Below are 15902 nucleotides of genomic sequence, written 5' to 3'. Positions count from 1 at the left end.
GAATAATAATATTTTTTTATTTTTTTTAATTTATTTGTCTATGGATTGAGCTTAAGAAAATAAAGGATTTTTTTAAAATTTTGTAATTTTAAATTAAAGATATATAAAATGTATCAATGTGTGATTTTAAACATAACATGTGAAAAGTTATAATAAAAAAAAGACAAATAAATTAAAATAAAGTAAATACTTTATATAAATTAAAAGATCACGTTGTGAACTTGCGATTGTAATGTTATGATTTTGAATTTCAATTGTCTTTATCTCTGGTTGTAGCATTTCTTATTCTTTGATGAATTATATTGTGAAAAAGAAATTACTTCTTTTTTAGTGAGTTGCTCCCTTCTTATTAAACTAGACATGGGAAATCATACACGGGTTCAATATATGTTATTTTCCAGTCTCAATTTATGTGATACAGTTGAAATTTTTAGAATCGTCTAAATTTTTATATGTTTTTTAAAAATATTTTAAGTTGTTATTTAGTGTGATTTATAGTACTTTTTACGTAATTATTAAATAATATATATTGCTCCTTATGCTTCAAATTACGCGGTACACATAAAATTTCAAGAGTCAACCAAATTTTTATATATATATTTCAAATTGTTAATTATTATAATTTATAATGTTTTTTACGTCATTTTCAAATAGTATATGTTACTTCTTATATCTCAATATATGTGACATCAATAAAATTTAAAGAGTCAATGGGATTTTTTATATATCTTTTAAAATTTAAATATTTGAAATTATTAATAATAGTAATTTATAGGATCTTTTTTACGTAAGTTAATATCCAAAAGACTAATAAAATAAATTAACTAAAATAAAAAAAGTATAAAATTACATAAATATCCTCATATAGAAGCAGGTGCGTTGACGAAGAGATGCCTACTTCTCGACTTCTTTCAGTAAAGTAAAGTAATATAGCATTTCTTATTCTTTGATGAATTATGCTGAGAAAAAGAAGGTTGATGTTTCAACTTGAATTATCATTAAAAAAATATTGATGTTGAACTGCTTTAATTTATTAAAATGAACAAGTAGAAAAATAATCTACTACTAGTATTAAGGAAAGGGAGCGAAGAGAGTAAGTAAAAGTATTAATCCATCCGTCTATTTTTATTTATTCATGTTTAACTCGGCACACTACTTAAAAACAATAAATAGAAAAATAATTTTACTATATCACTTCTATTAATTATAAGTCATCTAAATATTATAAAAAAATAAATAGTATTTAATAGCAAAAATAAAATAAACACAATAATAAATTATCTTTTGATTATTAACAAGTAAAACCAAACAACTATTTTTAGTATATTGGACAAGTAAAAATAGACGGAGGAAATAATAAACTAGTAATTACTATGAAAAATTATTTGTCTAATTAACTTTATGAGCTCCATGTCTTTTGTAGTAGAGGTGAAAAAAAGATTCAAACTTAATTAAATAAAAAGTGTCTTAACTGACAAATGGTGAGCAGAATTTAAGGGCCTAAATATGTATTCAGGCTTTTAAAATTCCATATGTTACAATTTATTTATTTAATTTTGATTTAATATGGTGTATTAAGAAAATATTATTTTAAATAATATTCAAATATATCAAAATATTTTTTAATTTTATAATATTAAATATACTATATAAAACATTGAAATTTGAAAATTACCACAAAAAATAAAATAAAATAGGCGAGAAGCATTTTCAAAAAATAAATAATATAAATAAATTAAAACACCAATTTTTTTATTTTTTTCTTATATTCCTCCCAGATCACTTCTTATATTCATCTAACTTTAACATGTGTGGTAGGTACGATGTGACTAAAGTCTATTTTCTCCGTACAACAAAAAGATGCCAAAAAAATTTCTTACTTTGAGATTGAACGTGATAGGTTTGATTTACATATCAATTAAATAGATTTAGAATTATGAAGTTTTAAATTTAAACTGTATTAAAGATTTTTAAAAAAATGAAATATTAGATGTTTTTTTTTTTGTATATCTTAATTTTGATAGATAAAATTACTTGTTAATTGATAGAATGGTAACACTATCTCATGAAATAATCTATTATCAAAAAAAAAAAAGAGAGAGAGAGAGAAAAGATTGCACACCACAAGAATTTTTTTAATTTTATGTATTCAGATTCACACTTATCTTTTATGGGCTAACTTATTGTAAACCTAACAACTCAAGTAGTCTTTCCTGTTTAATACATTTTACCAACAAGAAATATAGTAGGTTGAATTATAATTTTAATTAAATACTTTCAATTTCAATTTTGAATATAATTTTTTTGTAAAGAAATATTTGTCTTTTATGTAAATTTTACTCCCTCTATTTTTTTTATTTGTCATATTTTGATTTGTCATATCTATTAAAAAAAAAAATTGATATAGTGAGTTAACTACTTTACTCTTATTAATTGATAAAGTTTTAAATATATTTTTTCAGTGTTAATAAATTAAAGGTATAATAAATAAAAAAATTATACTTTCTTGATTTGTCAAAATTAACAAATAAAAAGAGAAATCAAATAAAAAAAATTGATAAGTAAATAAAAATAAAAGGAGTATTCAATATGAATTTAAATTAGTTTCAATTTTTAATACAAATATCAATAACCAAGTGGAAATCAAAATATACCTTCGTAATTTGAAGGAAAATGAAAGATGGACAATATTTATGAATAACTGACACTAATAAATGTTGTTCTACATGATGTAATTATTTCACCGAAATGTGTTTGGTTACGAAAAAAAAATATTTTTTGTAATTTTAAGCGATTGATATTTAATTGTGTGAGAATTTTTTATCTCACAAATTGATGAATATTTTTAAATTCATAAATTTATTTATCGAGGCACAGAGTATTTTGTCTAGATAGTGTCAGAATTGGGTTCCCAAGACTATTTTGGTTGAGAGAGTTACACGTAATTTTCTTCAAATTTATCAATGGACACAACTTCTTTTGTACTCCAATTCATATTATTTGGCTCCCACTATTTTAAAATATTTGTCAATTTTTCCTTTACATATCTTTTAAAAAATTAGTATTAATTAAAATATATTTTTATTACTTTATCTTTGTTCATGTATTAAAATATGATCTCTTTTCATTAAAAAAAGGATGTTTATAGTCTTTTAAAAAAATCACTACTAAAAATAAAATAATTAATTCTATTTTAAAATGATAAAATATTCTCTGTTTTTATTTATATGTTATTATTTTAGATTCCACGTTCCTTAATAAACTAGGTAAGTTTACTATTGTACTCTTATTTAGTGTTCTCTTGAAGTTAGCTATCAATAAATGAATATAAAGTAGTTTATTTTAATTAATAAAATTGACCAATGAACATAAATTAATCATTTAGTTTTCTTATATTGGTCAAATTAATACTTTCAAAGATAGTAACTCTCAAAGGTAAAATAAGAAGAATAGTGTTATTTATATATTGGTTTTGTGAAATGACAAATATTAAGGGACGACATTTAAATGGAAATGGAGGAAATATTAAAAAATATTTATTTTTAATAAGAACGATATATAAATAGAAAGGGAAGGAGTAACAAATAATTTAAATAACTATTCCATCCGTCTCATATTAGTTGTCATATATACTAAAAATAGTTGTTCCAAAATAATTGTCAATTTAAATAATCAAGAGAGAATTAATTATATTTTTTCAACTTTATTCTTAGCATTAATTATTCTAGAATTAAGAGACACATAAATAGATAAAGATCAAAGAATTAATAAGGAGCATATTAATTAAATGATATTTTTAATTAATATTTTTTTAAGAATTATGTAAAACTTTATCATAACAATTAAAATGAGACGGAGGAAGTAGTTGTAAAAATCAGGACACGAGTGTATATATAAATCACGTGTTGAATTTACGTCATCCATTAAAAGTTCCAGTCCATTTGCATCCTTAAATTTACGAAACTGCCCTAATTGTCCATTAAAGACCAGCTAATTAATCTTTGATCTGTCTGATTAGAGCAAGAGAGAACCACGCGGTTTAGTATTAAGGGAAAATTACACAAGTTATCCCTCTGGGCTAAACTAATTACCTAAATTAGGCTATAAAATATTTACCCAGATATCTCCTTGGATTTCACACTCGAGCAGTGCTTCTTATTTTTTTTAGCCTTTCATATATTGTTTTTGTCTGTTCATTTATTATTTTTATCTCATTTTATTGCAAAATAAATTGATCGACCAATCAACCATAGTAAATTTACTCTAGGAATTTTAAAATATTCCATCTTATTCCGTGTATTAAACAGCCCCGTAAGGTAGGTGAAGTAAGGTCATCCTTTTTTCTAGAAAAAAATTAACTTACTATTTAAAATTGATAACTAACCACAAAACAAAAATTGAAAAATAAATAATAGTATTCATACATCCTATTTAATAAGAGATGGAAAACAAAAATAAATCAAAATTAGAAGAATTATTAAACTAAGATGAAACAAAAAGTCTTTCACCATTTAGGGGTCGTTTGGTTTGAATACAAGTTATGATGGAATTAATTATGACGGAATAAATTATGATAGGATTAATCATGATGGGATAAGTTGTGATGAGATTAGTTATGATGAGATAAGTTGTGATGAGATTATTTGTTATTGAGTATTTGGTTTGTTGCATTCAAAATAATATGTATTATATAAATTTTAAGAATAAATTATTTGTTTACAAAAATACCCTTTATGGATGTGAAAAGTAATGTATAAAAAAAGTTTAAAGAGATATTTTTGTCATTTACCTATTTTATCCCGGAATAAGTTATCCCGCGATTATTATACCACCCAAGAAGAGGGATAACTTATTCCGATATTAATTATTAATCTCGGGATAAGTTATCCCAAACTTGCCAACCAAACGACAAATTAAATGGCACTATAATTTAATTTCGGGACTATTTGATGTTATCTTTCACACCAAACGACCCCTTAAAGTTATTTTTGTGTCTCATGTCTTATTCAACACTACTCACTTTGTCCATTTTTATTTGTCAACTATACTAAATAAACATGTTCAATAATACTTGTTCAATTTATTAAATTAAGAGATAATTTTAACTTAGTTCCTAATTTATCCTTATCATTAATTAATAATCATTTTTCCATTACTTCTTTTAAGACATTGTATTTATTATATTCAAAAAGTAATATGATAAAATTATCCTTCTATTTATAATTTATTAAGAATTGCGCAGAGTCAATAATGAATAAGTATTGTTGGACACAAAGAGTACTAGAATTTAGAAGGAACACATATGATGGACTTTGGATCTTAGCACCCATTTAGATATTATTGATTTAGCAAATGAAATGGTAACACTGAGTCTATCCAATAACCTACTGTACTGATTGGCCATCTTCTTGTCGGTGATTAGGAAATCATCACTATTTTTGCCCTATCACTAGTGGTTACTCTCGTATCCGAACTTGAAATACTTTTCGCGGAATCAGAATCAAAGGCATCCTAACAAACTGGTAGACTTGAATCTTGTTCCTACGAAATTCGGATCTTGAGTGAACCTCAAAGCCATGCCAGCCTGGAGTTAATTTTTTTTATGTGAGAGTTCGGCCATTTGAAGAAAAGACATCGGATTATACAACGTGCCCCTAATGCCACTACTAAAAAATGATGAAAAAATGACGGAAAGAAAAGCGACAGACTGTGTCGATGATAAAAAGCGACGGACAAAGGGACACCGTCCGTCGATTATATTTTTTATTTTTTTATTTTTATTTTAAAAAGCGACGGACAGTGACTATATGTCCTTCGCTTTTTTGGCGGATTTTTGCGTCAAAAATATTTTTAATTAATAATTAATTATTCAATATAAACGGCGACGCCGTCCGTTGCTTTCGATAAAAATAATTATTTTTAATTTAAAATAAGCGAAGGAGTCCTTCGCTTATTTTTAATTTTAATTTATAATATTTTTTTATAAAGTTTTATTTTATTATTTATAATATTTTAATTTTTTTTTAAAATAGCGAAGGACGACGTCGCTTAATCCGTCGCTTTTTTGGTCAAAATTTTTTAAATGGAGCGACGTAGTATGCAACGCTATCCGTCGCTCCCAACTAAATATCAGCCACAGCTTCTCCCATTTTATTATTTTTTATACTCTCTTAACTCCCTTTCTCTCTCTCTCTCTTTGATCCCTTCCCCTAAACCCCGACCCCGACACCCATCTCCACCTCGGCCATAGCTCGCCAACGTCTCCGCCGTCGTCGTCCCTCCCTCTCTCTCAAGTACTCCATCCAACTCTCTCTCTTCTCTTTTTCTCTCCTTGTTAAACTTAGTTAGAGTTTAATTTTTTTATAAATTGAGAAAAAATTGAATTGTTAGTTAATTTATTTCATTTTTGTTGTTGAATATATGTTGTTAACATAGTTAATTTGTAACATTGATTGTGAATTAGTGAACAAAAAGTTATAGTTTTGACTTTAGGGTTTTACTTTGAATTGAGGTATTTTGAATTAGTTTGTGATTTGGATTTTTTGGGGTTGGAATTGAAGTATTTTTGAAGTTATAAAGTCACTAACATTGCTAGTTTGTATATTTAATTGTGAATTAGTGAATGAAGATTTTTGGGTTTTAGTTAAATTGAATTTTTTGAATTAGACTGTAAATTTGGGTATTTTTTAGTTTGAATTGTAGTGTTGTTGCAGTTAAACGTTAGATTTAAAAAGTAATTATAGAAGTTAATTAGAAGTTAGAAATTTAGAACTTATTTATAGCTTCTAATTACAACTTAGAACTTAATCATAACTTGTATTGAATTTAGAACTTTGAACTTGAACTTTAGGCCGAATTTTTTAAATTGAACTTAGATTTTTTTTGGTGTAGCATTTACTTATTTGAACTTAGGTTGTGAACTTTAGAAATTGTGAATTATTTATATTTTTCATGAAGTTATTAACTTTGGTTTCTTGAATTGTGGGTTTTAAGAATTAATTAAGCTTAAACTTTAGAAATGTTGAATTATTGTAGGATATATGAACTTTAAATTGTGAACTTTCAAATTAAATTTTGAACTTGGAATTTAGGATTTTTTAAGTTGAATATTAGGATTTTTTTAAACTTGAACTTAGATTTTAGAACTTGAATTTTAGGATTTTTGAAATGCTTAGGAATTTTTTTGGTTTGTATAAATTCTCAAATTTAGATACTTGAACTTTAATTATACTTGAAATTTGAAAGTTTGTACTTTAACTTAGAAAAAAATCAATTTGAACTTTAGAAATGTTGAACTTGAGAATTCTTGAATTTTTGAAGGATATGCATGTAAATTTTAAGTTGTGAACTTTGAACTTGAATTTTTAAGTTGAACTTTAGGATTTTTTTACTTGAACTTAGATTTTAGAACTTGAACTTTAGATTTTTTAATTAAGTAATTAGAAATTATTTTGGTTTGAATAAATTCTCAACTTTAGATACTTGAACTTATGATACTTGGACTAATTAATTAAGGTTGAATATTTTTGTACAAAATTTTAAATGCAGGGGTACAATCTAATTAAATATTTCAATATTCGACGCCGCCAAGCCCACTGCCCCCAACCCCTCCATCTCAGCCCTAATTGAAAAAAATTGAGGTATTATATTTTTTTATTCAATGAACAGCACTTGCATTTTACTTATGATTTGTTTGATTTCTTAGGATATGAGTGCGTCACTTTTCCATCGAGTTTGACCAAAAAAGCGACTTAGTCTGTCGTTTTTTAGTAGTGTGCTATGATGTTGACACAATCTGGTTGGCGGCATTTTCGAATTGAATTCAGACCGGACCGGACCGGACTCTTCTTTGTTTGAGCTACTTCCAGGCACGCAGATCGAAAATCTCACCTGTCCGTTGTCTAACATCTTTCGTATCTTGTTCGTATTCGATGACCTTCGCTGAGGTTTTTGATCTACCCGGCAAGTATTCTCCCCGGCCAACGTATGGGGTTATGTTGGATTTCATGTAATAGTTAGCATGGTCTTAAATGTCGGTTATGGTCATTTTCCCATAAAATGAATGTTTTAAAGGATATATATATAATTGATTATGCATGCATTGCATTATGTTTCATATTACATAATTGTTTTAATGTTTCCTCAATGTTCATGCATGCTTACATACTATTCAAAATACTAACGCATACTCTTTTCCCTACATGATATCACCATGTAGGGACCGGTGCTCCTCCTCGTTCTCCTCCACGTGGCTAGTTGAGATTTCGTTTGAAGACTACTTTTGGTGAGTTTCCATGTTCTGTGAACAATATTCCTTTATCTTTTGAGCTTATGAGATGTTGACATCTTTAAACACTGTGTATGACATTTCTTTCTATTATGATTGAGGGTGAGTTAGGGACTTGTGCAGAACTGAAAGCTTAATGTAATCGATATAGATAATCTTGATTTTCTTTCCTGCAGACATGAAAATGAAACTGGAATGAGACCTTCCTTTCGACATTATTTTACAATTAAAATTTTCAAAAACCAAGTTTTGTCCTGTCCCATAGTTGTTTTCTTGCTTTGCCTCATTAAGAGTTTGTTGCTATGTGGTTTCCTAGTAGTATCATTTTTACATAAAGGAAAGGAGGTTAAAAATATGTTGGTCTAATATTTAGTCACGTTTAACTCTTTTGTTTTATTCGGATTAATCAGAAATTAATTCAACTTTGGAAAATAGTAAATATCTCAAATGCATTAGAAATTACAAAAAAAAAAATGGATTAAATTTGTTCTTTTTTTTTTTTATCTACAGGACTAACAGTCTCCAACACAATAAAAATAATTTAAAAATACCCTTCTTTTTTTTTTTTTTTTTTTTTTTAACCCCCATTTTGGAGGATTTATAGTGTTTCCACACTTCCCCTCCAGTGTGACTCGAACCCAGGACCTACTGGTCGTGGGTGGAGGTGCTTAACCAACTGAGCAAGCCTCACTTGTCAAATACCCTTCTTTCAATTATTGAATCAGAATTTAATATTATTTTTTTGATTTAAAATTATTTTTCATAAACGACACAATTATTATATATAATATTTGATTAAATTTTAATAAACACGTGGACTTTATTCATTGATCTACGTAAAGTTAGTATTTTATACTATTAAATGTAGGTGTTATTAATTAATAAATCAGATCTTTTACGATCTGTTGTTTGATTCCGTTTGGGATGTTAACTAATCTATATTTATTTTTTATAAAAACGTATATAAGTGAGGCCAAGTTAGTTTGACAATGCATTCCAACTTCCAAGTTAAAATAATGTTTTTACTCTCTCATTATAAATTAGTTTAAGTCCTCCCACCATGTGTAATTAAAGGGATCCCTATAATTAACGTAGCATGGGACCAAGCGTAGTGTTAGAGTGAATATTATATATATATATATATATGTTATAAAATAATTTAAATTATGAAAATATTATCAGTTTTAGGGTGTGTTTGTTACGAGGGAGTATTTTTTTTAATTTAATAAGTGTGGGGATTTTTTTATTTTTTTTATGTTTGTTACGTAAGTAAAAAATATAATCTTAAAAGTATTTGTATATAATTTTTAAAAAATATTACGAGAGGTGGGGATTGGGTGGTGGAGGTGTGAGATGGGGAGCTATGGGAGTGGGGTGAAGATAAGGTGTATTGGAGAGTGGTGAGATACAATCAATTGCGTAATGCACTTCATGTTGTACTTATTTTTCCGATTTCTATTAAAGAAATAAATCATTTCCCTTATTTTAAAGTAATTTGTTTTCTTAGAAAAAATAATTTTTTAAAAATTTTGACCAACCAAACATGAAAAAATTGAAAAAATATTTTCCTCTACCGAACACACCCTTAGATCTTTAAATAATGATAATTTTTAATTTTAGTTGTTATAATTTGGGCTAGACACATTTAATTACAACAACAACATATTCAGTGAAATTATACTAATTAAGTAGGATCTGAGAATGATTGAATATACACTGTCCTTACCATTACCTCATAAAGATAGAGAGACTGTTCCGAAAATGCCTTTGGCTCGAGTGGATCAACCCTAGACTGTTAGGCACATTTGATTAATTATAGTTTTTGGTAAAATGCATTTAATCTTTAATTAATAATATATGATTGATCAAAAATAATGAATTTGGTGAATATAAATGGTAAACTAAGAATTGATTTGAAGTAAAAATAAATTTTATATTGGATAGAATAATCATTATATGAGATATAAACGGTTTTAAAAGTAATGATATGAATTATAAATTTTATTTACCTATGAAACAAATGGTTAGAAGATTTATATAAATTAAATATAGATTATTTTTACAAAATATAAACTTGTGGATCAATTTTTATATTTGAAAAATCTGATATTATGATTTAAAATTCTCAAATCATGATTTTTGATAAATTTTGAGATTTCATCTCATGATATGAAATTATGAAATAAAATCAACTTAAAATTACATATTTAAATATTAATTTTATCTAATAATTTTATATCATGAGATAAATCGCACCAGCAAATATCTATTTAGAGTTTGCATTATACTTTGAAAAAGTAGTATCATTGAAAAGTCTTTTTAACTTAAAGTAAATGAACTTTTTCTTAATTTACAAAAGAAAAGTGATTTCTGAGGAATAGTTGATTTGACGAAGCTTTGATTGCCGAAATTATTTCCAGCACCAATCTGTAACTTTTCGTGATTAATTAAACGAAATTAAGTGGGTGAAATTTGAAAAAAGAAAAAGTTATTTTTAAAATAAAAAATGATATTTAAAAATTATAATTGTGTTTGGCTGTGTATAGAAATTTGAGTTGTTTTTACTTTTTGTGAGTAATCTAAAGTGAACGAAGTGAAAAAACCCTTTTTGTTGTTTTTTAAATTTTTGAAAATTCTGAAATCCAACTTATAAGGATACATCATCTGTTATAGATTTATTTTCCCTAAAATTCAATAAACTCTTCAAATAAAAAAAACTAGAAACACATAAGGTAACAAAGATTACAATTAAAAAAAAAAACTCAAACACAATGGCATATATATAGGAAGAAAAACTTTTTCGGAGGAATTTGTCTCGATCTCTTTCTACCCAAAATATAAAATACTTTGTATTATAAAGGTATAATAACAAGAAGCATTTTTTTAAGAAATAAATAAAACAAATAAATTAAAACAACAATATTTTACTTGTTTCTTATATTCCTTTCTTATATTCCTCCCATCTCACACATGTTAAAGTAAGATGCATAAAAGTAGTTTTCATTTCACTTTATCTTTTTTCGGCTAACTTATTGTAAACCTAACAACTCACAGCAGTCTCTCCAGATTAATACATTTTGCCAACTAAGAACTTTAGTAGGTTAAATAAAAGTTTTAATAGAAATTTTGAATTTAAATTTTAGATATAATTATTATATTTTGTAAAGAAATATTTTTCCTTTATATAGATTTTACAAATATAGATAACCAAATGAAAATCAAAAAATACCACCTTAATTTGAAAGGAAAGTGAAAGATGGACCCCTTGTATTTATGAATAACTGACACTAATAAATGTTGTTTGTACGATCCTTTCGGATCACTTGGTTGGTTTGAAGGATGGTTATTAACACGAATGATTCAGGATCGATCCCCTCTCAATGCTTTCTGAGTCGAGTCTATCACATAAACTTGACCAATGCGATTTACATCCCCTATGTAATTTGCATGTTATCACTAATCACACAATACGAAATTTACCCTGCTCACTCGAAAAATAAAAGTTGTAGCGATTATGAATTATCCGAGTTAAAAAAAAAATGTTGTCCATACATGATGCAATTATTTCACCGAAAGTAATGTGTTTGGTAAACGAAAATTTTATTTTTTGTATTTTAAGCGATTGATATTAATTGTGTGAGAATTTTTTTCTCTATTACAAATTGATGAATATTTATTAAATTTTATGAGATAAAAAAGAAATGTGAATTACGATAGACAGAGAGTTTTTTGTCTAGTTTGTGTCAGAGTTCAGTTCACAAGATTCTTTTCTTGATTTTTGCTTCTATTTTGGTTGAGAGAGTTTCACGTAATTTTGCTTCAAATTTAACATTTGTACTCCATATTATTTGGCTTCCAACGTCTTTAAAAAAATTGTCAGAGTTAATTTTTATTCGTCTCTTAAAAAATATTTATTAAGATAATTTTTATTATTTCATTCTTATTTATTCATTAAAAGGTGATCCTTTTTTTTATTATTATTAAATATGTACTTTATTGAATTATTTATAGTCTTCAAAAAAGAAAAATCACCATCAAAAATTAATTATTTTTAAAAATCACAATACATCATTTAATACGAAGAGTATAGCATAAATCACGTGTTTAATGCACGCCATCCATTAAAAGTTTCAGAGCATTTGCAACCTGCCCTAATTTACTAATTGTCCATTAAAGACTAGCTAATTAATCTATGATTTATCTGATTAGAGCAAGAGAGAGCAACGTGGCTTAATATTAAGGGACAATTAGTAAAATATTACTCCATCTATTTCATATTAATTGAATTTTTGAGTGATTTTTTTTTGTTCAAAATAATTGAATTGTTCAAAAATCAAGATGGATGTTTGAAATTTTTTTCATATTTGCTTTTTCATTTATTGAAGTTTTATATTTTCTACGAGATAAATTACACTACTTGAAAAATTATATTTATGATTTTACAAAAGGTAATGGTGGAAAATATGATTCAAATTATGTTCTTCAATATTTTTCTTATTACGTGTGTATTGTCTTACAAATTCAGTTAATATGAAAATAGAGGGAGTAAATAATTAATAGAATACCCATAGGCTGTAAAATATTTACCCAGATATCTCCTTGGTTTGCACACCGAGCAGTGCTTCTTATTTTTTAGCCTTTCATTTATTGTTTTTGTTTGTTCAACTAATATTTTTGTCCCTTTTCTGACCTCTCATTTATTATTTTTATTCTTTTATCTCCTTTTATTGCGAGATGAATTTATATCAACCAAATACTAAAAATTTTATTTTGAGTTATTTCACCTTCTTCTGCGTATCAAATAACCCCTTAAAGTAGGTGAAGTAAAGGTTATTGTAACGATCTATTCTGTTGTTATTAAAAATATCTGCGATATAGATATATAAATTTTATTCGTTATATTAAAAATGTGTGTGATAAGGGCATACACATCTCATTTGTCACAGGGCTAGGATCAATTTCTTGGTATGCAAGTGCATTAATTTTGAATTAAGGTCGTACAATGCTCCTATCTCAAAGTTGATTTGAAAGTATCTTTTCGATTTTATTTCAGATTTGAACTAAACTAAGGTCAACTTCAATCGATTATAGCTCTCAGCCTATAATTAATTAGGTGGCTCATAACCTATCAAATTAAAACGCTATGAGTCTTCTTTCCAACGCCACCGAATTTGCCTCATTATAAATTCGGAGTGAAGAGTTATGCCATTTTACTGAGCAATGTCCATGCTAGGCTGCTATGGTGGGAATTAGGTCGATGTGGCAGGATTTGACGGGCCAGAATGAAAAGGAGGCGCAATTTTACTATTTCTTTTTTCCCTTAAGCGCCAAAATAGATGAGGGTTATTGCAGAAAGCCCCCAAGAGCAGCTCTAGGCTTGGAGAGCAGGGAAAAGAGATTCCTAGCGCAAGGAAGGCTACAACCTCCATATTTCAGGCCCGTTTCCATAGTTTATCCCTCCGGATGTCAGAGATTGTGCTATAATTTTTCTACAACTGCTTGACGCCAGGTAGAGTAGGTTTTCTTAATTCAGTAGTTATAAAATTGTTTCAATCGCTTAATATAATGTAGATTAACGGGAGATTTCATGCCTAGTCATTCGAGTAGGGAGTCTGGATGGTTAAATGATTGTGAATTGTTGTTTAGAGTGGGAATTTATGTTGTTGGTCATGATTATTACGTGACTAGTGATAAAGGTCCAATCTTTGAATGTTAACATTGGTGAAACTGCTTAGAAAGCCAATGACTCTTGTTAGATTAAGTGTAGACAATAGTTGGGTCATAACGAAATCATGAGACTTGAGGATTATGGGCTATGGATGTATATAAGGGGATGTGTTTATACAAATAAGTGTGCGTGTTTATATTGATTATTCCCTGTGAATTACTTGAGTAATGTGAATCATGAAATAAAAGGTGAATGCGAATGCCTTAGTATTGATAAACCTCATGCCATGAACCTATTTGATTACTTGTGGTTGTAGGGTATGGCTTAGTCTATATCATAGAGAGACTCTTAATAGCAATTGAGTAATGTTGTGATGTTTATCATGCATTTAATTATTGTGGTTAGGTGATTGATATGCTATTGTGATTGGTCTATAATTTCAAGACCGTGAAATCCATAATCTTGAACTTTCTCTACTAGAAGTGATGCCTTGAATAAAGAAGGCTTGATAAAATATTGTTAATGAAGGGAAAGATAGAATGAAGCCAATAAAATGACTATTTGTGAACAATTGCATGCAATGAACCTATTACTTGATTGAGCAAGTATGTGAACTATTCGTTGTGAATTATGATTGTGAGTGTGATTATGATATTGGATCAGGTGTCACGTTCTGAAATATATATTGGATCAGGTGTCATGTTCCAACACATATATTGGATCGAGTCTCACGTTCTGACACATATATTGGATAGGGTATCACTTTCTGATACATACTAACAGTTTGGGTATGAATTCCTTGAGAGAACCATTGTATGGCTATCATCTGTAAATTGATCTTGATTATATATATAATGATAGAGAAACTGACCCGATTATAATTGAGCATGCCCATCATGTGTAATAATTGATATGATGCTTCGAAGGTCCAAGTATTACCATATTGATTGTTGTATTCGAGATTTACGCTATGAAACTGTATATTGCACTTGAAATGGTAAATTGGTAATGTGCTTTTGTATATGCCTGTTTGGATTATGTTATGATGGCTAGATGCGTCTGTTTCATAGGTATGAGGCCGTGGGTAAACAAGTGGAGAACAATTGATGTGTTATCTAGTAAGATTGGTGACTTAGAGTCAGATATTGATATTGTCTATATAGTGAAGAAGGGGGATTGATAGAGAATTCAAAGATTCTGTCTCGTGGTAGGCCGCCCTAGTGGGAGGGCTCCCTCTGTGGCGAGGCTGCTAGAGCGGGTGAGGTCCCGCCGTGGCAAGTTAATGCGGTTAGAATATGAGCCTTAGTCTACCCTAAATATTTTCTCTTTCAAGTGAGATACTAATTATTCTAGGGCCAGGTGTTGGTGTGAAAGCTAAAGGTAGTAGACTAATTAGACAGAGTTAATGGTAGCCCGTAGTTCGAAAATTTCTCTATGTGATAGAAGGTCTAGGCCTTGATCTATATTAAAGTTGGCAGCGGATCAACCAGAAGAGATGAGAGTTAGGCTTGAATGACTTTAATGAGGTTAACGAGAATGATAAGAGTTTGTGCATAAAGGTTTGGATGTTTTCTTCTTGTTGATTTCTTTATATTATGCGGTAAGTATCGGATTGACTAATGATGTTTACCGATAAGTGATGTTTCATAGACGAAGACGAAGATGAGTCTCGAAGAGCTTATACTCTTCCTTCCTTATGGTGGGAGTTGTGTCTCGATTGTATGTATAAACTTTACTTTTAGATGCTCTTGTACCTGTTTGGACTAGTATTCTTGGAGGTGTTAAATTGTTTTTGTAATAAATCTTGGAGAGTTTTTAATTTAACATATAGTGACCTCCTATTTCTTTTAGATTTTTAATCTGCATTTTTTCAAACTTTCACATAATTTTCTGTATAGGTGCCCGCACGGCCTGATAGTTTGGATCGTGACAATTATCCTTTCTCGA

At 27.9% G+C, this 15902-nt stretch overlaps 1 long non-coding RNA gene across 2 annotated transcripts; it reads left to right on the top strand.

The window, feature by feature from the left end:
* Positions 1 to 6189: 6189 nt before the first annotated feature.
* LOC129886678 (uncharacterized) lies at positions 6190 to 14910 on the top strand. Of its 2 annotated transcripts, none has more exons than XR_008766242.1 (5): positions 6190 to 6293; positions 7549 to 7640; positions 8219 to 8284; positions 13341 to 13796; positions 14650 to 14910. It is a non-coding gene; the product is annotated as an uncharacterized LOC129886678 (long non-coding RNA). The 2 variants fall into 2 exon arrangements; XR_008766241.1 differs by having other exon boundaries at positions 14619 to 14910.
* The last annotated feature ends 992 nt before the right edge of the window (positions 14911 to 15902 follow it).

Source organism: Solanum dulcamara, chromosome 4 (genome assembly GCF_947179165.1).
Source record: "Solanum dulcamara chromosome 4, daSolDulc1.2, whole genome shotgun sequence".
NCBI lineage: Eukaryota > Viridiplantae > Streptophyta > Magnoliopsida > Solanales > Solanaceae > Solanum > Solanum dulcamara.
Note: the sequence above shows the minus strand (reverse complement) of the source record. Positions and strands in the feature narration are given on the sequence as shown.